The following is a 27,916-nucleotide window of genomic DNA, read 5'->3' on the forward strand; positions in this document are numbered from 1 at the left end:
GGTGGTGGTGAGAGGTGGGGGCAGTTAGGGCTAATTTAAATACATGAGATTCCTCAAATCCCTTTTAGAATATTGGATATATTGCCGATATAGAGTCCAGTTTTATAGAAGGGAAGTAATGTAGGAGTGAAAAGAGAATGAAGGGAAGCAAAATATACCACCTCAAAACATGTCTTTCTGGCATATTATTTTGAGCTGATTATATTTGATAGGCTACAGATGCAGAAGAATATGAAAACCACATAGAAGTTATCTTTTTGAGACATTTACCTTTATAAGGAAAATCTACTTGTAAGGGTATTTCCCGCTCTATACCTGGAAGAGGGGGATGACCAAATCTCTAGAAACTCTCATTAGTGGCGAAAGCATGGACTTAAATCTGCATAATAACCATACCCTAGTTTCCTGGGCTTTAGTTGAAAACCTCCCATAACTGGTCTCCCCACCCACCCAGCCCCAGTGCAAAACATCTTTCTTTTATGTTTAGCTGGTGGTATTTAATTCTAGTGAGCTACTCAGTTTTGTTGGTATCTCTCATATATATAGAAGGTATAGAAAGTGTTTTTCATCTGTTAATCTGTCTTTTATTATGAGAGGGAGTAGGGGTGAGGTCTCAGCCAAAAACCTAGAATGGTAGAGGGAAAAAATTTCCCCTCCCTGAAGCAGGAACAATAGGGGGAAGCTGACCATGAAGATATTTTTATATATTTTGGAGAATAACAAGTTGTTTTTTTTTTTTTAAGATTTTATTTATTGATTCACAAGAGACACACACACACAGAGGCAGAGACACAGGCAGAGGGAGAAGCAGGCTCCATGTAGGGAACCTGACGTGGGACTCGATCCTGGGACTCCAGGATCACACCCTGGGTCAAAGGCGGCGCTAAACCCCTGAGCCACCCAGGCTGCCCAGAGAATAACAAGTTAATTAGGAACCAGATCAAGGAGATTGAATTTAAAGAAAATGAAAGTCTGAGCAAAACGGATAAAGGTTACATGACATTTTTGGGAATGTAAGATAATATCTTGTACTCCCCTTGATGATACTCTGCACATTGTTATAAGTTGTTCCCATCTTGGAAAGAAGCTTCTCACCCCACTGGCCACATCTAGTATTGATAAAGTGGCTTCTATTTATTGCATACTTGCTACGCAGATAGTAATGTTTCGTTTCTTAGGTGTGCAGGGTAAGTTTATTACCACCATCTGGTACCTACCTGTGGTTACACAGAATTGGGTGAGGGAAGTACAACTGGTAACACTATGAGACACAGGTTTTGCTAGTTGGGCTACTGGCATTCCTGCCCAGGGAAATGTGGACCTCAACAAAGTCCACCTGCAGGAATAGTAGTCCGTGGCCATTCTTTAATGGGCAGTTCTGAGTTCCCTCTCCTGGAAGCCAGGGAGCTCCATTTATGCCTCCATAAGTTAAAAGGTCAGACTTCAGGGTGTGCCAGGACACTTATAAATTTTGGTATATAATGAGTTGCAACAATCACCCCCCTTCTCTTCCCTGGAAATGATTGTAATTGTCACGAATAGCTCAAGATATAATAACTCAACCAGCATCTACATTTACTATCTAAGCACTATCTGCTCCTTTTAAAAATTTGTAGGTGGCCTATGGTAAAACCAAGGAGGAGAGTTTGGGACTCTTGGGTTAGAGTGGGATTGGAAGAAAATCATGCACCATCCATGGCTTTTTTCTTTTTTTTTTTTTTAAGATTTATTTATTTACTCATGAGACACACACAGAGAGAGAGACAGACAGAGACACAGGAAGAGGGAGAAGCAGGCTCCATGCAGCGAGACTGATGTGGGACTTGATCTCGGGTCTCCAGGATCACGCCCTGGACTGAAGGCAGCGTGAAACCGCTGAGCCAGCCGGGCTGCCCTACCATCCATGTTTTTGTTTTTTTTAGAAAATATTTTATTTATTTATTCGTAAGAGACACACACAGAGAGAGGCAAAGACACAGGCAGAGGGAGAAGCAGGTTCCATGCCAGGAGCCCGATATGGGACTGGATCCCGGGTCTCCAGGATCACACCCCAGGCTGCAGGCGGTGCTAAACCGCTGCGCCACCGGGGCTGTCTCCATCCATGGTTTTGATGGTAGCTATTCTGCTTCCTTTAACAAACAAAATTTGTCCATTCCACAGTCCTTAGGTGTAGCAGGTCATTTAATTTTCTTTTTAAAATTTTTTTTAAAAGATTTAATTTATTTATTCATGAGAGAGAGAGAGAGACAGAGACACAGGCAGAGGGAGAAGCAGGCTCCATGCAATGTGGGACTCGATCCCAGGACTCCAGGATCACGCCCTGAGCCAAAGGCAGGTGCTCAACCACTGAGGCACCCAGGCGGTCCGATCATTTAATTTTCATAGAACTTAGTGGCTGCATTTCTCTTCCACTTTATCAACTACAGAAACCAGGTCTCAAAGAAACAGTATTAACTTGATCAAGAGCACATAATTTAGCAAACAAGAGCTAGGCTTTAAACTTCAGTTCAAGGACAGCAAAGGTCCTATTCCTTACCCTTGGAAGGTTAAGGTACCTTCTTCCAGTGCAGAACCCATCACCCATTACTACCAGACTCCCAGCTGCAGGGAATAATGGGAAGGGAATGTCACAAAGGTCTACTGCTCCGGTAATTGCTCCTAAGTAGTCACCAGTCCTCTCTAACCCACTCGGGTTGTTTTGTTTTGTTTGGAGAGGGGGAGGAGGTCCTGTCTGTCTGCCAGCTTCTTTATTCCTTAGAACTGATAGCTCTTGGGATTCCAGTTTAAACTTCATTTTGGAGAAATGTGAGCCCAATGAAGCATGTCATGGCCACGTCAGAGTGGGTTTTTTTCATTCTTTCTTTTTCTTTCTTTTTTCCCCCTTAGTCAAGCAGAGTTGAATGGACAGGCTCTTGGCAACCTCATCATATCTATTATGTTCTGATCATTATTTAAACAAATGGTATTCACTAGGGTCCAAGTGCAAGGGAAGGGACACAGAGAAGGCTTTTTTATCAGTCAGCTGGACTTCTCTTTTCACAAGTCTTTTGTGTTCCCTGAAGATCCCTCAAGTGTGGAGCAGTTCACAAAGGAATGAGATGAACACAGTTTTTGTCTGGAGTGGGACGTCCAGTCAGTCCCCTTTGCCTCTTTGTGGATGTCTTGATCCTTCTGACAATTTTCTGTCTCTTCAAAAAAAAAAAGTGAATGAAACATCCAACACAATTTTCAGGCACTGGGGGCTGCAGAAATGGAGAGTAATGTGCAGGTTTTTTACAAGGTCAGGTTTGATAAGGTATCAGGAGGTACATCCGTGGAGGTGCTCAGACTGAAACAGCAGAGAAGCAGCAGCTGCCGAAAGACACTGGCTCTGTAGACAGTGTACCTTGCTTCCAATAATTATCCAAGTGATCTTGAAAAATGCGTTAACCTAGTAAGATTTAGATCCTTTGTGAATGGGGACAATAATTATATTTATTTGATTGACTAGAGGATTAAATGAAATATCGTATGTAGCTTGCTTATTGGCACATTTTGAGCTTTTATTAAACTCTCACTTTTGGGACGCCTGGGTGGCTCAGGTCATGATCCCGGAGTCCTGGGATCAAGTCCCACATCAGGCTCCCTGCATGGAGCCTGCTTCTTACTTCTTCCTCTACCTGTGTCGATGCCTCTCTCACTCTGTCTCCTGTGAATAATAAAGTCCTAAAAAAAAAACAAAAAAAAAACCAAACCCCAAAACCTCTTACTTTTATAATTAGAGCTTGTGGAGGCTGAGAAAATTAAGGCCATTCCACCTTAAGTTCAGCGTTAGCACAAGTACAGCCATCCCAGGCCCCTGTGAATAAGAGCTGAACTTTACTTCACTTCAGTTACAGGAAAAAAAACCTGCCCCATATTAGAATGAGAACAGAGCTCAACGCCCTTGAAAGCCCCATATCAGAATGTAAACAGAGCTTGAGAAATTCCTCCCCCACTTCTGGAGGTCCCCTAGACCAGCCCATAAAACCCAGCTGAAGCCCCCCTTGGGGTCCGAGTCCTTGCTCCTCTGTGTTGGGTACACTTGGACCCAAGTTCGAGCTTGCTAATAAACCCTCGTGTGCTTGCATCGGTGTCGGCTCCTTGGTGGTTTCTCGGATTCACAATCTTGGGCACAACAAGCTGAGGATAGATTTATGGAGGGAGGTGGCTTTGGGTCCTGGAAAGGAGAAAAATTATACAATATTTCAGGCCCAAGTCCTGAAATCATAAGCTTGGGAGAATAAAGACATCTGCAATTTATCTTTTTACTCTAGGTACAAAGTTAGTAAGAATTTTACTCATTGAAAAGGTCTCATAAACTATAATGGTTTAGCACATCGATCCTTGAGCATGATTGCCCAAGCCACGTTCTCCCAGAAGAGTATAGAATATTTTTTATTTAGTTCCCTCCCTGAGCCCTGTAAAAAAAAAAAAAGAAAAGAAAAAAAAGGGTTCTTTCACTGAATATATTCAGCATATCTGGCATATTCCTAGTCAACAGTAAGATAAAGGTTCAGAACATGCCTATATGAAAACATAATCCAGCATTAACCTATTAAGTTGGGGGGCTCCCTGGGTGGCTCCACGGTTTAGTGCCTGCCTTTGGCCTGGGGCATGGTCCTCGAGTCCCACATTGGTCTCCCTGCAGGGAGCCTGCTTCTCCCTCTCCCTGTGTCTCTGCCTCTCTCTGTGGGTCTTTCATGAATAAATAAATAAAATAAAATCTTTAAAAAAAGAAACACCAGGGGATCCCTGGGTGGCTCAGCAGTTAGCGCCTGCCTTTGGCCCACAGTGTGATCCTGGAGTCCTGGGATCGAGTCCTGCGTCGGGTTCCCTGCATGGAGCCTGCCTCGCCTCGGCCTGTGTCTCTGCCTCTCTCTCTCTCTCTCTCTCTGTGTGTGTGTGTCTCTCATGAATAAATAAATAAAATCTTAAAAAAAAAAAAGAGAGACATCTAATGAATTGGAATATAAAGTGTTTGCTGCTGCTTCTACTGCTGTAACTGTTGTTTGGTGTCAGGAAGCAGAAGGGTACACATACTTGTTGTAGGAAAGATGTTGGGGTTTGGAGCTGACAGCCAAGAAAGACTTCTTGAGATGTCTTCAGTGCAAAAAGGTGGCTTTAGGGCAGCCCGGTGGCTCAGCGGTTTAGTGCCGCCTTTGGCCCAGGGCCTGATCCTGGAAATTGCAACAATCAGGAGCCCCCTCAGTCAGGAGCCCCCTCAGATGTTTATCACTGGGCCATTTGTTTGGAGGATGATTGCTAACATGGATCTTGGGGTGGGCAGGGTAGAGATAAAGAAAGTTTCCAAAGGAATTTATATGTTATTATTTTTTTAAAGATTTATTTATTTATTCATGAGAGACACATAGAGAGAGGCAGAGACACATGCAGAGGGAGAAGCAGGCTCCATGCAGGGAGCTCGACGTGGGACTCGATCCCGGGTCTCCAGGATCACACCCTGGGCTGAAGGTGGTACCAAACCACTGAGCCACTGGGGCTGCCCAGGGATTTATATGTTAAAGTAGACTTACAGGATCCTAGGTGGTCAGGCTAAGATTGCCTTTTGCCCTTAACAACGTGTTAACATTGAGGCAGCTGAACGCCCAGGGGAAAGTCACTGCCTATTTCAAGGACTTGTCAGTGGGCTGTAAATAGTAAGGGAATTTAATTCTTTCCTTTGCCTTTGTTTCCCATATCATACTGACACCCTGAAGAACAGAACTCTGTGGGACTTGCATTTGCAAATTCTACCCCTGGTTATTCCCAAGAGTGGGGTTGATTGTAAGCTGGTTCACCCAGATGTGTGCTGTGAGAACAAGGGTTTGCATGCAGGGCATCTAATCCATCAAAAAATAATCTCTACAGGGCTTCTGGGTGGCTCAGTTGGTTAAGCGTCCAACTCTTGATTTTGGCTGGGGTCATGGTCTTGAGTTTGTGAACTCGACCCCCACATTGTGCTCCACAGTGAGCTCAGAGCCTGCTTGGGATTCTCTCTCCCTGTCTCTGCTCCTTCTCTCACCCACTGGTGCTCTGTCTCTCAAAAAAAAAAAAAAAAAAATTCTTTGCAGCAATTATGGTAACATCAGGCATTGCTCTAAAGTGGTGGCTCCAGGGGATCCCTGAGTGGCTCATTGGTTTAGTGCTGCATTTAGCCCAGGGTGTGATCCTGGAGTCCCAGGATCGAGTCCTGCATCAGGCTCCCTGCATAGAGCCTGTTTCTCCCTCTGCCTGTGTCTCTGCTTCTCTCTCTCTCTCTTTGTCTTAAATAAATAAATAAATAAATAAATAAATAAATAAATAAATAAATAAATAAAATCTTAAAAAAAAAAAATAAAGTGGTGGCTCCAAAGGGCAATAATTCTGAAGTCTCAGGAGCTAAGAAGTCTGAGTGGGTAGAGCCAGCAGGAGGAAGTACTCTCATCATGATATTGGGACCTTACAGTAAAGTATGACTTTCAATTAGCTGAGTTTCCAAGATATTTTCATTATCAACTTGCTTCTAAAAACATACAAAAACTTCACCTCCTCCAGCTCTTTCTACTGTAGTATACAGAGTGTGGAAGTTCAGGGCATTGGGTAGAACTAAGAGTGTCGTGGAGTATGTGTTAGACATGAGAAAAGAAGGAGAAGCGATGGGGATCCCTGGGTGGCACAGCAGTTTGGCGCCTGCCTTTGGTCCAGGGCGCGATCCTGGAGACCCGGGATCGAGTCCCGTGTCGGCTCCCGGTGCATGCAGCCTGCTTCTCCCTCTGCCTGTGTCTCTGCCTCTCTCTCTCTCTCTGTGTGTGACTATCATAAATAAATTTAAAAAAAAAATTTAAAAAAAAAAAGGAGGAACAATGAAGGAAACCAGAGAAAGAATGGTAAACTATGGTCTCTTAATTTTAGAGAATATATATATATATATTTATATATTCAAGAGAATTTGAGAGAATAGATATACACATGTACCATATATATACATTAAAATATTATCCTTGGGCAGCCCCAGTGGCTCAGCGGTTTAGCGCCACCTTTGGCTTGAGGTGTGATCCTGGGGACCCGGGATCGAGTCCCACATCAGGCTTCCTGCATGGAGCCTGCTTCTCCCTCTGCCTGTGTCTCTGCCTCTCTCTCTCTATCATGAATAAATAAAATCTTAAAATAAAATAAAATAAATAAAATAAAATAAAATAAAATAAAATATTATCCTTATAACAAATCAGTAGCCATACTTTCAGGTGTATCTAGATATGTAATTTGGGTTTTGGGGGAGTGGAAAACCCCAAATATAACTGATGAAAATTTCAATTTTTAAAATGTATCTATAGTTATATCACTGGAGATTAAAATTTGCTATGACTAAGCTTTTACACATTTTAAAATTTTTTTAAAAAAATTTATTTATGAGAGATACACAGAGAGGTAGAGATATAGACAGAGAGAGAAGCAGACTTCCTGTGGGGATGCAGGACCCCATCCCAGGACCCTGGGACCTCAACCCAAGCCAAAAGCAGAAGCTCAACCACTGAGTCCCCCAGGCACCCAGGTTTTTACAAATTATTTAGCACCTCATAGGTTGCTGGCACTATGTCATGAGAACTTCTTATTTCTGAATGTTTTGGGTCTGAGCCCACCCACTCAGTCTAATATATTAGGTCTTGGGAAATTTTTTATGTATACCTTGGTTTCTTCATCTATAAACTGAAAATAATAACTTTGTTTCTGGGTTTTTATGAAACAAAATAATATACTGCAGACATTCCCAAACACCAGACCATATATTGGGGTTAGTTCCGTAACAGAGGTAAAATAAGAAAAATAAGATCAATGTGATGCATGTTAATCAAATTTTGTATGACTTAAAAAATGGAGATAAGTTCTTTCTATTCTTTGGCTTAAAATATCCTTTACTTTATAAAATGCTTTTGTGAAGTTTCTCCCTATTTTCACCCCTATTGTATTAGTAGTTAAAATCTCAGGGTGCTTGGCTGGCTCAGTTAGTGGACCATATGACTTGATCTTGGGGCTGTGAGATTGAGCCTTATGGAGAGTGTAGAGATTCCTTAAAAATTAAAAAAAAAAAAATCTTTATTAGTAGGTGAAATCTCAAAGTCCCAGACCTGCTAAGGAAACACTGGGCCCAGCACTGGCCATAGGAGCTCAGAGTTCTCCTATGATTTTTGCTTTCTGTAGGAAATTATCCCTTTCCTACAGTAGAGAGAGAGCTTTTCAGATCTGAGTATTTTTGGATTAGTCCCTCTCAAAAACAATGTTTTGAATGGCTGCCTTAAAGATGTTATTGGGGCCTATGGAATCAAATCAAATGAACTGCTCACAAGGTGTGGCCTCATTAGCACTGAACTCCTACAGACAGAACAGCCAGCCGAATTGGGAGACAGCCATGGGGCTTTCTTTTCCAAATGTCTCCAGCTGCACCACACAGCCAAATACTCCTGATCTCCTGTTAGTCCTTGGCATTTTCTGAGTCTCTTCTGTCCCCTATTCATGCGGTAATTTCTACAGGCTTATTTCTTAATTCATTTAACAGACATTCATTGGGGTCCATTGTTTGTCAGGTATCATGCTGAATATTTTGAATGCTTCATTATCTTATTTAATTCGCACAACAGTTTAGTGAAACAGGCCTTATTTTCATTCTCCATTTTCACAAATCAGCAAATGAAGCTCAGATGGCTATGTGCCATGCAAGCGCTATTTAGCAAGAGAGTCACTTAGCTGGGTTCAAGCCCAGGTGTCTTGTGGTCACAACATGGACCAGGGAAATGCAAGCTCTTCAGTACAGTGGGGAGATCATATGGTGGCAACATTAAAAACAAGGGCTTCAGAAACATATAGATCTCTGTTGTTGTTGCTGATGTTTTAGTTTGTTTGGAAAATGGGGACAATGATTGAACCTAAATTTTATGGTTGTTGTCATGATTAAATTTAATGCTGTATATAAATTCGTGGAACATAGTGAGGTTTTGTGAAAAGGTGATGTCAGTAGTAATGCTAACATTAGTAACTGGATTGTGCTGTGCATTGTCTGAGTCCTTCCGGGAAATGAGAAAATACCTAGACAGTGTGAAGTGAAACAGGAAGTCTGGGTGGTGGGTTCAAAGTGTGGGTAGGTGGGTTCCAGTCCAGTGAGGGCTTCCCTCTTGAGTCCATCCTGGACTGGTGGGCCCCAGGGCCTGAGAGACAGAGTACTGGTTTGTCTCTGACCACCATGTTTGCACAGTTTTGTCCCACTCCTGCCGGGGAGAGAAATGACCAATGAGGGATGAGGTTCACGCAGCTGAGACCTAGTGAAAGCAGTCTGTTTGGAGGAAAACCTGAGCCAGGCCCGAGGGGACGCCCTTCATCCTGGCTGTCTGATTTGTGTTGAGAAGTGCAGTCAGTCTCTGATTATCTTGGCTACAAACCCTTTCTCACAATGGTCCAAGAACTGAAAGATTAGGACCCTTCTGGCAGTTGCTGGCATGTTCTGAACCACAAGTTTTGAATTTACTCCAAGGCTGGGAACCAGCTACTCAATAGTGTGTATGAGGAGGGGATTTTACATGGACAAGAGCTGTAAGGGAGAAACTGCTATGGAAGGAAATGAGGTCATGGCTCCGGCAACATAGCATTTCCTTTAGACTAGGAGACTGGAGCTATGATTTAGATATCTTTTGAAACTAAAATCCACAATTATGATGAATATTTAGACGAGATCGGGCGCGTTCAGGGTGGTATGGCCGTAGACTATGATGAGTATTTAGAAGCTGGCAAAATTTAGGAAGCATAGTCATGTTTACCATTTATTTGCACACATCTTCAGTGCAGACCAGGCATGTAAGATCCTAAAACTTCTTCAGAGGATAACTCATTTCTCTTGGTTCTTATCTTGAGTGTTATCTGAGAGGAGTGAGGAGCAATATGTTTAATTTTAATGAATTTTCTTATATTTTTATACATTTATACATACACCCTAAATAAATCGGTTATGAGTTTTGAGTGTCCACCATCATCATATATAAATATATGTATCTATGGCAATGCATTTATGTATATTGCGAGATATATGCACACACAGGCATACATACATGTATATATTTAACTTCTTTTTTTTTAAGATTTTATTCATTTATTTATGAGAGACACAGAGAGAGAGGCAGAGACATAGGCAAACGGAGAAGCAGGCTCCATGCAGGGAGCCCGATGTGGGACTTGATCCCAGGACTCCGGGATCATGCCCTGAGCCAAAGGCAGAAGCTCAACCATTGAGCCACCCAGGGAATCCTATATTTAACTTCTTATTCTGTAATAATTAGAGATCCACAGTAAGTTGCAAAGATAGTATAGATAGGTTCCTGTGTATGCCTTATCCAGTTTTCTCCAATGATTTTTGTAAAAAATTTATTCATGAGGGACACAGAGAGAGAGAGAGGAAGAGGGAGAGGGAGAGGCAGAGACACAGGCAGAGGGAGAAGCAGGCTCCATGCAGGGAGCCCTATGTGGGACTTGATCCTGGGACTCCAGGATCATGCCCTGGGCCCAAGGCAGGTGCTAAACCGCTGAACCACCCAGGGATCCCCTCTCCAGTGATTTTTATCTTGTCTAACTATAGCATAATATCAAAATCACAAAAATGACATAAGCACAAAGTACAGCTCTATGTAATTTGTTACCTATTTGGGTTGGTGTAATGACTCCCCAACTCAAGATACAGAACTATCCCATCACCACAAAGGTTTTCCTCATGCTATTCTTTCATTTTCACATCCATCCCTCTCGATCCACCATTCCTAATCCCTGGCAACTATTAATCTGTTCCCCATCTCTGTAATTTTGACATTTTGAGAATGCTATGTAAATAGATTCATATAGGAACACCTGGGTGGCTCAGTGGTTGAGCATCTGCCTTTGGCTCAGGTTGTGAAACCGGGGTCCTGGGATTAAGTCCCACCTTGGGCTCCCCATAGGAAGTCTGCTTCTCCCTCTGCCTATGTCTCTGCCTCTCTGTGTCTCTCATGAATAAATAAAATCTTTAAAAAGAAATAGACTCACACAGTAGGTGCCTTTTGAGATTGGCCATTTTCAGTCAGCTCAATGCCCTTGAGATCCCCTGTTCATGGTTGAGCAATATGCTATAGTATAGTTGTACCACAGTTTGTGTACACAAATTGTCCTTTTGAAAGGACTTTCAGTTTTGGGAAATTATAGATAAAGCTGCTGTGAACAATAAGGTACAAAATTCATGTGGATATAAGTTTTCCTTTCTCTGGGGTAAATGCCCAGGAAGGTGGCTGTTGGTTGTATGGTAAGTGCATGTACATTTTTAAGAAAGTGCCAAACTCTTTTCCAGAGTGGCTATGCACTTTACATACTTATTAGCATCAGATGAAGATCCCATTTCTTCATACCCTTATGGTATTTGGTATTATCACTATTTTTCACTTTAACTGACCTAATAGGTACATAATGACATCTTATCATGGTCTTAATTTATATTTCTACCAGCTGCATTGCCATATTTACGTAGCCTTATTGAGATATAATTCACACTTTTGAAATGTACACCTCAATGGTTCTTAGTTTATTCACAGAGTACTGCATCCATCACCATAACAATTTTAGAGTATTTTTATTACCCCAAAAGAAACTCTTTGCCTCAGGGTGCTTGGGTGTCTCAGTTAGTTAAGAGTCTGACTCTTGGGTAGCTCGGGTGGCTCAGGGGTTTAGTGCTGCCTTCAGTCCAGGTCGTGATCCTGGAGACCCCAATCGAGTCCCATGTCAGGCTCCCTGCATCCTACATGGAGCCTGCTTCTCCCTCTGCCTGTGTCTCTGGCTCTCTTTCTGTCTCTCATGAATAAATAAATAAAATCTTAAAAAAAAAGTCTGACTCTTGATTTCAGCTCAGGTTGTGATCTCAGGTGCTTGGGATGCTCTCTCTCTCTCTCTCCCTTTCTCTTTGCCCCTCCTCTACTTGTTTTTTCTCTCTCTCTCTCAAATAAGTAAATAAAGTATAAGAAAAAAGAAAGAACTCAGGGCAGCCCCGGTGGCGCAGCAGTTTAGCGCCGCCTGCAGCCCAGGGTGTGATCCTGGAGACCCTGGATCGAGTCCCATGTCAGGCTCCCTGCATGGAGCCTTCTTGTCCCTCTGCCTGTGTCTCTGAATCTCTCTGTGTGTGTGTGTCTCCCATGAACAAATAAATAAAATCTTAAAAAAAAAAAAATAAAAAATAAAATCTTAAAAAAAAAAAAAAAGAAAGAACTCATTGTCTCTTAGCCATTCATCTTCCAACCTTCCATCCCACCCAGTCCTAGGTGACCGACCACTAATCTATTTATCATCTCTATAGATTTGCCTATTCTGGACTTCTTATATAAATGGAATTATAAAATATTTAGCCCTTTATGATGGGCTTCTTTCACTTAGCTTAATGTTCACAAGGTCCATCCACATTTTAGCATGTATTTACTACTTCATTATTGCCAAATAGTACTCCCATGTATAGTTATACCACATTTTATTTATCTATTCATCGGTTGCTAGATATTTGGGTAGATCTACTTTTTGGCTATTATTAATAATCCTACTATGAATATTCATATGCATATATTTGTGTGAACAAGTTATCTATTCTCTTGGGTATATGCCAATCATTAGGTAATATGGTAACTGTATGTTTAACCATTTGAGGAACTGCACACTGTTTTCCAAAATGGCTATACCAATTTACATTTCCACCAGGAGTATAAAAAAGCTCCAATTTCTTCACATTCTTGCCAATAGTTCTTGTTATCTTTCTTTTTGGTCAAAATTATCATACTAGGTAAAAAGTGGCATCTCATTGTGATTTATATTTCCCGGATGTCTAATGATGATGAGCATATTTTTGTGTTCTTATTGGCCATGTATATATCTTTGTTAGTGAACTATTTAGATCTTTTGTTAACTTTTTAATTGAGTTATTGCTTTTTATTACTGAGTTGGACGATTTCTTTATATATTTTAGATACATGTCCCTTATCAGGTATATGAGTTTCCAAAATTCCTTTTATTCTATGGGTTGTCTTTTCACTTTCTTGTGAGTATCTTTTGAGGCACAAATTTTTAAAATTTTGATCATCTCCAGTTTAACTATTTTTTGCTGTTGTTGCTTATGCTTTTGGTGCCATACCCATATCGGTGCCATATTTCAGTGCCTAATCCAAAAGTATGAAGATTTAAACCTTTCTGCTTAGAGTTTCATAGTTTTAGTTCTGACAATGATACATTCTGAATTAGGTCAATGATATATTCTGAATTAATTTTAGGTCAATGATACATTCTGAATTAATTTTTACTTATGGTGTGAAGTAAGAGTCCACATTCATTCTTTTTTGGGGGGCCAGGGGAGATGGAGAGAGAGAGAGAGTGAGAGAAAGGGCAGGTAGAGGGGGATGGAGAGAGAGAATCTGAAGCAAACTCCATGCCCAGCACAGAGCCCAACACGGCGCTCAATCTCACAACCCTGAGATCATGACCTGAGCCAAAAGCAAGAGTTAGACATTTAACTGACTGAGTCATCCAGGTACCCCCCCATTAATTCTTTTATATATACATACCCAGTTGTCCTAGCACCGTTGTTTACAAGACTGTTGCTCCTCCATTTAATTGTCCTGGGATTCATAAAAAATAAACTGACTAGATACTATATTTTTTAGAATTGTTCTTTTCTATCCCAAATCTCTAGGTCCCGAATCTAAGCAATTTAAGCCTCCAAAGAATGAACTAAATGTTTGACCTAAAGCTCCAGAAGCAACAACTTTCAAAGCTGTCAAGAGTCACTCATCCTTTCTCTTAAACGAGATCCAGACACTTTTTAGATGGCAACTTTAGATAGGGATGAGAAAAAATAGAATCCAGTGGCTTTGGGTCACTGGAGAGGGGAAGGAATAGGACAAAGAGGCAGAGAATATAAGACAATCCCAGAGGTCAACTTTCCTTCTTTTTCACTTGTACTCTAATTAGTCTTGGGTTTTGATTGTTTGTTTAGTCTCCCTCTCTTCTCCACAGAGTATAATATAGCCCCATTCTGGTTAAAAATGCAGGATTTTGCATCAGACAAACATGGGCTCAAATCCCAGATCCTTTATTTTGCTTCTCTTTTGTTACTGCCTACTTGTTTGATCTCTTCAAACCTTAGTTTATTTGTTAGCAAAACTGGGATAATAATCATATCTACGTCAGTGGATCAGTAAGTACTAGAAAGTACAAATAAATACTTAGCACAGTGCCATGATATCTCTAAAATATTATCCATTATTATTATTTTCCTTATGCAAAATTTAAAAAACCTATTTGTCCCCTGTTCCATTTCCTTGGATCCTACTCTATAAGACAGAATCTTATATGATTTCTTATATACTAATATGATTTTTATATACTAATATGATTTTTTATCCTACTGCCTTTTATTTTTTTTAAGATTTTATTTATTTATTCATGAGAGACACAGAGAGAGAGGCAGAGACACAGGCAGAGAGAGAAACAGGCTCCATGTAGGGAGCCTGACATGGGACTCGATCCTGGGTCTCCAGGATCACGCCCTGGGCTGAAGGTGGCACTAAACTGCTGGGCCACCGGGGCTGCCCTCTACTGCCTTTTAGTAAATTTGAAATATTTTTCTTTTGGGGAAGTTAAAAAATTTCAATTCGGTTTATGTTTAATTTCTTTTTTGTTGTTGTTTAATTTCTTGATATATTACAAGCTGTATTAAACCCATTTTGGGGTCTTAAAAGGTCCTAAAGTCATATTAAGTCTCTCTTTTATTGTAAAAATTTATTTATTTTAGTAGGGGGCAGAGGGAGAGAGAGAAAGACTTCTAAGCAGACTCCTCACTGAGTGCAGAGCCCAACCCAAGACTCAATCTTATGACCCTGGGATCACAACCTGGGCCAAAACCAAGGGTCAGCAGCTTAAACCAACTGTGCCACCCAGGTACCCCATACTAAGCCTCTATTAACATGTGATAGAAAGGGCGAAAGTCCAAAAATCTGTAAAACTCTATGGCCCTTCCACTTACTCCTATGATTATAGGCAAGTTGCTCACCTTCTGTGAGCTTCACTCTTACTACTTGTAAAATGGTGGTGAAATATCAGGCCGGACTCCTGTATGGTGTAGCTATGACATTCTGAGGAGGTAAAAAGTATGCAGAACTGGGGCACCTGGGTGGCTCAGTTGGTTAAACATTCAATTCTTAATCTCAGTTCAGGTCTCGATCTCAGGGTCATGAGTTCAAGCCCTGTGTTGGGCTCCATGCTGGGCATGGAGTCTACTTTAAAGAAAAAAAGTGTACAGAGCTTTTAAAATGATAAAGTTTGCTCCATCTGTAAGATGATTTTATTTATTGTTTTATTTTATTTATTTATTTATTTATTTTAAGATTTTATTTTATTTATGAGAGACACACAGGGAGAAGCAGAGACACAGGCAGAGGGAGAAGCAGGCTCGATGCAGGGAGCCTGACGTGGGACTCGATCCCAGGACTCCAGGATCACACCCTGGGCCAAAGGCAGGAGTTTAACCACTGAGCCACTCGGGCATCCCTGATTTTATTATTTCATTGAAATATGAAGCAAAGTGAATTCTGTGACAAACCACGAATACTAAATATTTTTCGTTATTTTTCATTAATATTGTATTACAGCACTGGTAGCCTTAGGAGCTATATAGTGGACAGTACAGTTAAAAGCTTTAACTATGAGGGGTGCCTGGGTGGCTCAGTTTAAGTGTCTACCTTTAGTTCAGGTCATGATCTCAGGGTCCTGGGATAGAGCTGAGGCTCCCTGCTCAGTGGGGTGTCTGCTTCTCCCTCTCTCTGCTCTCCTCCCTTGTGCTCTCTCTCACAAATAAGTAAACAAACAGACAAAAACCTTTAGCTATGAAAGAAAGCAAAGAGTTAAATACAGAAAAAAAAAAGTTGTCAGTCAAGATTCTAAGATGTTTTGAAGGATGAATTAATGCTCAGTGTTTTTTTGCATTCTTTTCTGAAACCTTAGTGGGCTGGCTCTCCTGATGCTTCCTTTCTTAGTGGTATTATCTTTGAGAACAGGAAATAGAACTTAACTTGTAATTTTAGGGGCCTTAATTTTAAGGCCTAAGAAATGGTCCCGCAGGCTCTGGTCATTTAAGAAATATGATACTACATTCTGTGTGTGTGTGTGTGTGTGTGTGTGTGTGTGTGTGTCAACAGCAAACTTATTTCAAGTTTACTGATTTGTAAAAATTTATTTGTTTTTAAAATTTCAGTATACTTGGGGCACCTGGGTGGCTTAGTTAAGTGTCTGCCTTTGGTTCAGGTCATGATCCCAGAGTCTTGGAATCAAGCCCCATATTGGGCTCCCTGCTCAGTGGGGAGTCTGTTTCTCCCTCTCCCTCTGCCCCTCCCCCTGCTTGTGCTCTCTCTCACTCTCAAATGAATAGGTAAAATCTTTAAAAAATAAATAAATAACATTTCAGTATATTTAATATACAGTGTTACATTAGTTTTAAGTGTACAATACAGTGATTCAACAATTTGATACATTACTAAGTGCTCATCATGTTAAGTCAAGTTCACTAATTCTTACTGTTTAACATCAGGTTTTTTTGTTAAATTCAAATATAATTGTTTACAGGTATCTAAAAATAGGATCTATGATAGAACTCGATTTCCCTAAAAATAAACTCAACCTTTACCCATACACCTATATATCTACACAGAAAGATGTCTAGGATGATGTCTACCTACTGATAATGATGATAATTTCTATGCGGTACAATTTGGGGTTAAATTTTACTGTCATTTTTCTATTTTCCTATATTGTTTGAGGGTTTTTTTCCCCCAACTTAAAAAAATTATAAATTTGGGCAGCTCCGATGGCACAGCGGTTTAGCGCTACCTGAAGCCCGGGGTGTGATCCTGGAGACCCTGGATCAAGTCCCACGTCGGGCTCCCTGTGTGGAGCCTGCTTCTCCCTCTGCCTGTGTCTCTGCCTCTCTCTCTCTCTCTCTGTCTCTATGAATAAATAAACATCTTTAGAAAAATTATAAATTTTAAGTTTGAAAATTGTTCAGAGTCCCATGCAGCTTCTTCCTATGGTAAACAGTCTTTTTTTTTTTTTTTTTTAAGATTTATTTATTTATTTGAGAGAGAGAGAGTGAGAGTACATGAGCAGTGAGAGGGGATATGGGAGAGGGTGAGAGAGAATCCTTAAGCAGAGAATCCTTAAGCTCCACTGAGCATGGAGCGCAATGCAGGGCTCGATCCCAGGACCCAGAGATCATGACCTGAGCCAAAACCAGGAGCCAGCCACCCAACCGACTGAGCCACCTAGTCACCCCTATGGTAACAACTTCTAAAACTACAATACCATGGCGAAACCAGGAAATTACCATTGGTATAGTACAAACTACAGACTTGATTTAAAGGTCACCAGTTTTTACATGTACTGTTTTGTGGTAACTATCGTAACTCTGTTAATTCCTCATCAAGCACTGCTACTTGGGTAGAGTACAGAGCACATTGTACTTTATAGGGATAAACACATACCTACTTTGAAAAATCATATCAGGGCAGCCCAGGTGGCTCAGCGGTTTAGCGCCGCCTTAGGCCCAGGGTGTGATCCTGGAGCCCCAGGATTAAGTCCCACATCGGGCTCCCTGCATGGGGCCTGCTTCTCCCTCTGCCTGTCTCTGCCTCTCTCTCTGTGTGTCTCTCATGAATAAATAAATAAAATCTTGAAAAAAAAAAGAAAAATCACATCACTTATCAGTCATATGGAAACAAATTGGCAAGAGGTTACCTGCAAAATTACTGGTAATGATGTGCTTGAGTTGGCTTGTACCAACTCTGAAGGCCAACTGTTAAATATTCAGGAATTTTATCATTGGTAGCTTGAAATCAGCCATGGTAGAAATGTTGATCTTTGAGAAATCTGTAATGAGTATAAAAGAGGGCTTCACCTCTCTTCCGAGAACCTGCTTACCAGCATACCATTGTTCACGTGGCATTTATGTCATGTGCAGTTGTCTTGGCTAATCCTAGTTCCCCATATACCTCTTCTCATCTGCATCTCTCTGTAAAACCTTATTCCCTCGTGAGACATTCCTTTATTATTCATGATGGTTTTTGTTCCCTCAGGGTTATAAAACAGGGCAGCTAGATAATCCAATGAAAGTTTTTTTGTTAATGGATTCTAATACTTTAACATATGGCCTTTCTGGATAACTCACTTCCATTATGCCCAGAGACTTTCCTGAATAAATATTTATTTTTAACTCCAGGAGAATATTTGAGGTCATGTGAAAAATAAGCAGCAGAAAAGGTGTTTGAGGTTTGAAGGAGTAATAGGGCAGGCAGCTGGGCAGCCCTGGTGGCTCAGCGGTTTAGCGCGGCCTGCAGTCCAGGGCCTGATCCTGGAGTCCCGGGATCGAGTCCCACGTCAGACTCCCTGCATGGAGCCTGCTTCTCCCTCTGCCTCTGTCTCTGCCTCTGTCTCTGTGTCTCTTATGAATAAATAAATACAATCTTAAAAAAAAAAATAGGGCAGGCAGCTGTGGGTTTTACCCACACACAGGGCCAGCCAGCATTGCCTTCGCTCCCCTAGTCCCATCCTTCTATCTCTAGAGCTGCCGGGGGCCTCTCTGTTAAAGGAGATCATGGGAATGGGGAAGAGAACCTTGTTTTATATTTCAAAAGAAGCAGAAAGCCAAAGAGATTCTTTGCAGGTAACAATGTGAATATACAAGCTTTTATATAGTGAAGGGCCATATCCTATCACCTTTAATTAATATGTTAGCTCTGTTTCCTCTTAATCTTAGTATTGCTAAAGAAGAACAATTCGAGTGAGAAAATTTGAAGATCTAATTCGCTTTATAAGGCAAATCATGAATGGGGCACCATCTCACCATGCCAGTAGCAGGCAGTACTGAAAAGTTGTACAAAATGGAAGGTTTGGGGGATGCCTGGGTGGCTCAGTGGTTGAGCACCTGCCTTCAGCCCAGGGTGTGATCCTGGAGACCCGGGATTGAGTCCCACGTCAGGCTCCCTGCACGGAGCCTGCTTCTCCCTCTGCCTATGTCTCTGCCTCTCTGTGTGTGTCTCATGAATAAATAAAATCTTTATTTTTTTTAAAAAAGGAAGGTTTGGGATGCCTGGGTGGCTCAGTGGTTGAGCACCTGCCTTCAGCCCAGGGCATGATCCTGGAGACTGGTGATCAAGTCCCACATCGGGCTCCCTGCATGGAACCTGCTTCTCCCTCTGCCTATGTCTCTGCCTCTCTCTCTCTCTCTCTCTCTCTCTCTGTCTTTCATGAATAAATAAATAAAATCTTTTTTTTTTTTTAAAAGGAAGTTTTTTTTTGTTTTTGTTTTTTTTTATAGGAAAGAGGGTGGGGCAAGGAAGTTGTTGGCAAAAAGAAAGGAAGGGTTGTTTCAGGCAAGGTCACTTTCCCTTAGGGGGAAGAGCAGGGAGTCTTATCATGCAGATTACCTCATCTTTCTTTGTTGGGTGGAGGTGGGGATGGAGAAGGCCCACATGGCAGATTGCCCCATTGGTGCTGCTGACCAGGAAATTCCTGACTGATGCATTAAGACTATGCTTCTGGGGAGAGGTTGAAACTGTAGTTAGGTAGGTAGTAAGCCCCTGTTTGGTGATCTGGACTAGCATAAGTGACTCCATCTTGGGTCTGTGGTTTTGTTTTGTTTTTTTAACAGTATATTAATTGTAGGCAAAAAAAGAGAGTAAAAACAATAATTTAACTTTCTATTCTGTATTCTCCCCTTGTCTATATATGTCACTCATTTAACAGACATTTGCAGACTCACTGTTAGAGGGGAGCAAAATTTCCCACCTCAAATGTGTCTCTTCAGCATGTGGATTATTTGGGACTAATTATTTTTTTAATATTTTATTTATTTATTCATGAGAGACACAGAGAGAGAGAGAGAGAGGCAGAGAGAGAAGCAGGCTCCATGCAGGGAGCTCAATGTGGGACTCGATGTGGGACTCGATGTGGGACTTGATGTGAGACTCGATCCCGGGATTCCAGGATTACGCCCTGTGCCAAAGGCAGGCGCTAAACCACTGAGCCACCCAGGGATCCCCCTGGGACTAATTATTTTTAAGAAACAGAAGACTCAGGAAAAAACTTTGACTTTCCTTCTAACTGCCTACAAGAGTTTAGATAGAGTTTCCTCTTTCCAAAAGGGACCGATTATCACAGATAAGTTCAGTACAATATGAACTAGGAGTGGTAGACTGGGGAGGACTTGGCAAAGTACATTTGTTAACATTTATTTCTATGTCCCACTGTTTTTATATGGCCTAGCAAACATTTGTTTACTGAACCTTTACTCTTTTCCATCTTTCTGTGAATTGTCTTCCTTGCTTTTGAAGTCCCAGACCTCCATCCTCTTCTTAGTTCTGGAGGGCATATAAACCCCAATTGCTTGAATGCCTGTGGGGCCTCCTATTCTTATGATGCTCCTCTGACTAATTTTTTTTTTAAAGATTTTATTTATTTACTCATGAGAGACATACAGAGAGAGGGGCAGAGACACAGGCAGAGGGAGAAGCAGGCTCCATGCAGGGAACCTGTTGTGGGACTTGATCCCAGGACTCCGGGATCACGCCCTGAGCTCAAGGCTCAACCGCTGAGCCACCCATGTCTCTCTCTCTCTCTCTTTTTTTTAAAATATTTTATTTATTTATTCATGAGAGACAGAGAGAGAGAGGGGAGACAGGCAGAGACACAGGAAGAAGGAGAAGCAGGCTCCATGCAGGGAGACCGACGTGGGACTCGATCTCAGGTCTCCAGGATCAGGCCCTGGACTGAAGGCGGCACTAAACCACTGAGCCACCAGGGCTGCCCTCTCTCTCTTTTTTTTTTTAAGATTTAATTTTTTTTCACATAATCTCTACATGCAGTGTGGGGCTCAAACTTACAACCCTGAGATCAAGAGTCGCATGCTCTAGCTACTGAGCCTGGCAGGCACTCTGTGTATGGGGTGTTTTATGTAGCTTAATAATGCTTTATTTTATTTCACTTTAATCCTAATCATAACCTTGCCAGGTAAGTTGCATTATTTCCATTTTATGAATGAGAAAATTGAGCTTTAGAGACATTCATTAACTTGGTTAAGGTCACAGAGCTAATGGGGAACAGTGTTGGGATTCATAAGATCACTCTAGAGGTCATATAACATATGAAAAAGTGCATAAAAATTCCTGACACATAGCAGGGGCTCAGCCGTTGTATATTACTATTCATTTAATTGATAATTAATTACATGTTAGTTATATTGATAACTGTATTAATTTAAGTACATATTATATAGGATTAAATAATGTATAATACAATGCCTTAATTACATGAACTAATTATATATATATTTGAGGGGGAAAGTTCACTAAACTTGGAATCAGATGATCTGGGCCGTGTCTTGGCTCTGCTGTGCATTACTTCTGCCAATAGTCAAGTCATGCAAGTATTCTCATTTACACACAGGCATGGCTGCTACATGGTAGCTATTCAATAAATGTTGAAAAATAAAAGAATAAATAGATGAATAAATGTTTAAGATGTCTTCTAGATCTTAAAAAAACTCTTTTTGTGATGTACACAAAGAAAAATGGTCAGGGATAGCAGAGCTAGAGATGCATCAGGCCCCTGAGGGTCCTTTCAGTGCCTCCCTGTGGTGCCAAGGAGGTACTGCAAGAGCATCGCACAGGCTTCCCCACAGGGCCTGATTCTTGGTATGTTCCCAGGGATTTGCCCAGCTCCTTGCTTGCTCTCCCTTCCACAGCCTATTAACTCTTGTCCAGGCAGGAAGACTTCTGCTTGATCCTATACATAAATCACTACTTATTGACTGAACATTGCAATATTCTGGCTGCATATGTTTTCCTTTTTTGTCAGCGTGGCGGGAGTCAGAGGACTGTGAAGGCTGGCATGTCATACTACTACCGTTCTTTCATATTTTATGCACTTGTATTATCCCCTGTACTTTTTCCTTCCACACTCACAAATGAACTTCAAATGTAACAAATAATAAAAATGTGATTTATGGAGCTTGCCAATCACTGAGCCCTTACATAGCAGTCGTGCATTAAAACTTTTTGTGTTAATCTTGCTACAGGTCTCATGTAATTCTGACAACAGCCCAACAGGGCAAATGATTTGATTATCCATTTTATAAAAAAGGGAGGCTTGGGATGGTTCCGTTACTTACTGAATACCACATACCCGGCAGCAGAGACCAGACTGGGTCCCAGTCTGTCGGGCTTCCAGACACATAATGCCTTTTGCAGCAAGAAAAAAAGATAAATAGGTCATAAAGAGAAAAGACCAACATGATTGTGACTCTGCTTTACTGTCATCGGTAATTAAAAGAAAATCAGGGGGATCCCTGGGTGGCTCAGCGGTTTAGTGCCTGCCTTTGGCCCAGGGCGTGATCCTGGAGTCCTGGATCGAGTCCCGCGTCGGGCTCCCTGCATGGAGCCTGCTTCTCTGCCTGTATCTCTGTCTCTCTCTGTCTCTCATGAATAAATAAATAAAATCTTAAAAAATAAAAAAATAAAAGAAAATCAGAGCACCCGGCTAACTTTAGGCCGCACTTTCCCTTAGCAGCCCCTACACAACTATGGAGACCCTAGTGCTAAGCAACAGGGATTCTTGGTCGATTACACAGTGACTTACAAAATGCTCTTTATGGTTAAGAATGGCCCACTAGTGGAATAAAAGCTCAATTAGCCAATGTTTTGTGCAAACAACAAGAAATTGTTGCCGTTTTTCATGCTTCTTGGGAGGTAAATGTTTTTTAAGAACAAAATCCCTCTTTTTTCCCTCCAAAAATTCCTTTAAGAAACATAATATGTTTTGGCTAAGATATTTAAAACATAATATTGTTATTAAAAAAAATTTCAAGTGCACTCACATAGAGAAACTCTAGACACAATAACATACCTTCTCTTGTCTGTTCCCTGGGGAGAGCTTGCTTCAGAGGTGGAGAATTAGGGAGTGAATCTGATGAACTGCCTTGACCCCCTCTGTCTGGCGTCTGAGCGAGTTTGGAATATTTGGAGGCTGTGTAATTGGTCGCTAAGTTTCTCTGAGCCTTTGTGTTTGCAAATGAATTTGCTGCCTGGGTAAGGACAACTCAGCCTCCCAGAAGTAAAGGGAAGGCTGCAAAACTCAGGACAGTGAGAAACCATAGTAGGAGAGTGGAAGAGGCTGTGCTTCTCTTTAGATTATTGCTTCCACATGGGTGTGCAGAAGAGCAACACGAAACCAAGGGACACAAAATACCGCCTAACATCAGCTTCGGATTTTCCTGGAGTTAACACTTTTTCCTGGACTTTTGGACAATGCTCCCCTCCTGTGGTCAGACAGTAAAATGCAGGAGGATAGAGAGCTTCAGCCAGGAGGATAAGCTGAGGCAAGCAAGGAAGGTATTTTTTTGCATTTGTTTTCTGAAGAGCTTTTGGTTTACGGAATAAAACTCTCCTTCCAAAAGGAAAAGAGGGAAAAGAAAAAAAAAAAGGAAAAAAAACAAGGAAATAAGAAAACAAAAACCCAGAAACAACAACAAAATAACTTTCCCCAAAATGGCCCAATTTACCTATTTCCAACTTCAGGGAGTCTTCTTTCATCATCTAAACAAGAAGGGATTTCTCCGTCCACAGTCCCATACATAATTCCCACAGAATTAGAATAATATAGTGAGACTGGGCTAGTAGTCAAAACTATGTGACAAGCTGAAAAAGGCCTCTTCTGTGCCTTCAAATAACTCTGATTTCATTGGGGGTATGGTGGGGTTGAACAGAGCAAGTGATTTTAATACACGTGGTAAATGACAAGCTAGGTACACATACATGCTTTGGGAGAACAAAATGGGTATTTTGCTCAACTCTTGAAGATGATGCCTAAGCTGAATCTTTAAACATAAGATTTATCCTGGACATAAGTGGCCATGTTAAGGAGAAAACGTGAGCCTTGTTTTCTAGAGTTCAGTTAGATAAAATAGCAGCCTTGTATTGGCGGCAGTGTCTTACCTCAGTTCCCACTCCCATGTTTAAGCTCAATAAGCATGTTAAGCTCAATAAGCATTTGAGAGTTAACCCCAGGTAGGCATGGGAAACCAGGAAGGGATTTTAACAATCAGAACAACCTGGTCTGATCTGCACATTAAATCAAGAGGGAAACAAGTAAGGTATTTTCATTATCTTTCTATTAGAATTTTTTTAGCTCTACGCCCAACATGGGGTTTGAACCCATGACCCCGAGATCAAGAGTGAAAGCTTCCCTGACTAATCCAGCCAGGTGCCCCTGTAGAGCATACTCAAAGAGGGCACAACTGGAAGCAATTCATTTTACCAGGAAGCTGCTGCAAGAATTCAGGTGAGAAGCTTTTAGTAGACGTGACGAAAAATAGAAGACCGACAGGTGGGATTCCTGAAGTCCCTGGAACTTGTGAAGGATTGGATGGGGAGGGGAAGGGAAGAGCAGGAGAGAATGAAGGCTATGAATCCAGGATAATTTCATCTAGCATCTCTCACTGAGGGGAACCGGAGAAGGAGCAGGTCTGGAATGAGACATTAACTCAAGATATTTATGGTTTGTGGCATCCTCATGGCTTTTAGTCATCCTGGATTGATTTCTTTTTTTTTTTTAATGATTTTATTTATTTGAGAGAGAATAAACGGGGGAGGGACAGAGAGAAAGGGAAAAGCAAACTGCCTGCTGAGAGGGGAGCCCATTGCGCAGCTCCATCCCAGGACCCTGAGATCATGACCTGAGCCAAAGTCAGCCACTTAATCACTGAGCTGCTCAGTCGCCTGCCTGGATTGATTTCTATTTCATTGTTCCCAGGACTGATCTGTCTTACTTTACTGTAAGTTCATTGAGAGCAAGGACCCTGTCTTGTCTCAATGTCCCTTAAAAGGCCTTTTGAAAAAGTACTCTTATCAAATTGCTAAAAATGTCACACAAATAAATGAACATATGTCAAAGTGTTCCATACCTCATTAATTAAAACAGGAGAACAACAACTAAGCTGATTCAAGAAAGGTTGGGACAAGGTAGGATGGACTGAAGTTTGTAGGTTAGAAATCAGATGGGTTCATTTGTATGCAGGACAAAGTCCCAATCTTTGGGTTTTTCTTTTACTATCAAGCAGAAAAAACAAAACAAAACAAAACAAAAAAACAAAAAAAAAACCGACAAGTCACACCTTACAAACTCTCTGTAAGTTGGTCTTTAACTGTCCAGGGCTGTGAAACATTAGGGCTCTCATTGACTGTTGCCTTTGCCCTGGGTCAATAACTTTCCACCTGGCATGTGAGAAACCCCTTCAGAAGTGAAATTGTCAAGATACACACTCATAGTTTTGTCTTATTTTTATTTAGGGTCTTTTTCTACGCACTTTCCTGTAGTAGCACTAAAAATCCTTAATGTGCATTCTGACAATTTTCAGTTTATATCCTGTGCTGTATGAAAGTAGATGGTGGTATAAATTAAAGGCAAAATTAAATTAAAAGCAAGACAATAAAATCAATGAAGTAAGGAGAAAGTAGACAGAATTGATCAGATGCCATAATTAAATTTTAGATTTGTTTGTGCATTTCTAGTTAGGACAAAATAATTTACAGAGTACATTATCTCATAATGGAATAAAAATCCTGTTCCTGAGATGGTTTTAAGTAGTTCTGTGTTTCTTCCTCCTCCAAAAAAAAAATTTTTTTAAAAAGATTTTATTTATTTAATCATGAGGTACATGGAGAGAGTCAGATACAGGCAGAGGGAGAAGCAGGCTCCCTGCGGGGAGCCTAATGTGGGACTCAATCCCAGGACCCCGGGATCATGCCCTGAGCCAAAGGCAGATGCTCAACCACTGAGCCACCCACGTGCCCCCATCTTCTGAAATTCTAAAAAAGAAGTGTCATATGGAACTTCACATAGATGACATAGATGTAGTGGCCTTCGTTCTCAAAGTTTTATAGTAATTACAGGCACAGGTTACCAGTGATCATTTTTTTTTTCAGTGATAATTTGATATAGATGCTTTTGATCAAAACCAACGACTTTATACGTATAAGTGTGTCTGCATGCAAAAGAAATGTATTTGTTCAAACGGATTTTTATCTGGAGCATTTTCAGTGAAAAGAAAACAACAATTCAACCTCATGTTCCATATGCAACTACTGAGTTGCTTAAATAAAATAAGCATGATTCATCAGCCACTTGACACAAATCTTTAGCCATGTGGTAGGTATGCATTTGACTGCATATCTGCACTTTTTTTTTTTTTTTTTTTTAAGATTTTGATTTATTGGGCAGCCCAGGTGGCTCAGCGGTTTAGCACCACCTTCAGCCCAGGGCATGACCCTGGAGACCCGGGATCGAGTCCCATGTCGGGCTCCCTGCATGGCGCCTGCTTCTCCCTCTGCCTGTGTCTCTGCCTCTCTCTCTCTCTCTGTGTCGCTCGTAAATAAATAAAATCTTTAAAAAAATGATTTTGATTTATTTATTTCAGAGAGAGTGAGAAGCAGGCAAGCATGAGGGGGGAAGAGAGTGGGAGAAGCAGACTCCTCGCTGAGCAGGGAGCCGGACAATGGGCTCTATTCACGGGACCCTGGGACCATGACCTGAGCTGAAGGCAGACTCTTAACCGACTGAGCCACCCAGGTGCCCCATATCTGCACTTCTGTAGTTGGACTTGCTCACCTGGAGGGAAGACGAAGAACTGTATCCTGAGAGGTAGGAGGAGTCCCTTCACGTGGGCCCAGTGGATGTTTACTCATCTCCCTGCCATTGTGGTAGGAAGTGTCTCCCATCCCCTTCTCTGTCTCCAGGAGACACAAGCGTACCTTCTTGAGCTAGGATAAGCCAGTTAAGTTGTTGACATGGTGGCATATTTATGTATCAGAACTAGAGTTCATCAAAACAGAGCTTTTCATTAAAAATATTAGATAGAATCCATAATAGTAACTGGCTATTGCTTGGCATGTTGATATACTTGGCACCTTTTTCAAGGAGGCTCAGTCAGTTGTAAGTCTTCATCAGATAACGTAGATTGTGATGTCTTGAGGACTGGGGTTATGTTTTATTCTTCTCTGTTTAAGGGTCTGACATGGCACACAGATGGCTCCTATAAATGAGTAACAGAAGGTTGTAATCAACTGATGAGCAATACTTGTTGCTAAAGCACTTAAGGCAACTAAAGTTTGCTGACATTAAAGATAAATGGGTGCAACTAAAAGAAGAGACTGTCTCAGCATGGGTTTTTCAAGCCCACCCCCAAACAGCAATATTATTTATAGTAGTTCTGAACTACACAAAACTTTACCTCATAGTGTGCCATCTCGGTTCTTTGTTTCATGCATACGTGGATTGTTTCCCACATTAATCCGGAAGCACTTTGAGGGTAGACCCATGTATGCCAGGCCATAAGGATTGGTACATAATGGATGCTCACAAAATAATCTTTGTTAACTAGCTCCGTCTAGTGGCTCTATATGGTAGGGCAAAAAATGTAGGTGAATAAAGGAAAAGAAATAGTATCTGGATTAAGGATGGCAAATACCTGGCAAGATTCTTTCCCAAATTATACTCAGAGCAGGCAGGCTAAATGATCACAGTTCTCTCCTCAAAAATGTAAATTCTGCCTTGGACTCTTCACCACAGTGCCCCCTGGCAGGTACAATAAAAAATTTAGAGTAAATAGATGAGGAAAATCCTATTTACTATCCTTGATGTAGAATCTGATCACTGACATTATACCGATAGCTCTGACTTGCTTTACCTTGTTTTCCAAAAGTAGTACTGTTAAACCAAGCAAAACCAAGAATCTGTGAACAATGCAAGATAAAGTTTTAAAAAATGCAGCTTGTTTTAT

General features: G+C 41.2%; 1 long non-coding RNA gene across 2 annotated transcripts; it reads right to left on the reverse strand.

The window, feature by feature from the left end:
- Window positions 1-801: 801 nt before the first annotated feature.
- LOC112660231 (uncharacterized) lies at window positions 802-27,690 on the reverse strand. Of its 2 annotated transcripts, none has more exons than XR_007406409.1 (3): window positions 27,368-27,690; window positions 26,746-27,169; window positions 802-4,198 (listed from the first exon to the last, which is right to left on the reverse strand). It is a non-coding gene; the product is annotated as an uncharacterized LOC112660231 (long non-coding RNA). The 2 variants fall into 2 exon arrangements; XR_003136782.3 differs by lacking the exons at window positions 26,746-27,169; window positions 27,368-27,690 and adding exons at window positions 9,807-9,906; window positions 22,987-23,386.
- Between the last annotated feature and the right edge of the window lie 226 nt (window positions 27,691-27,916).

The sequence above is a fragment of the Canis lupus genome, chromosome 2 (genome assembly GCF_003254725.2).
Source record: "Canis lupus dingo isolate Sandy chromosome 2, ASM325472v2, whole genome shotgun sequence".
Lineage (NCBI taxonomy): Eukaryota > Metazoa > Chordata > Mammalia > Carnivora > Canidae > Canis > Canis lupus.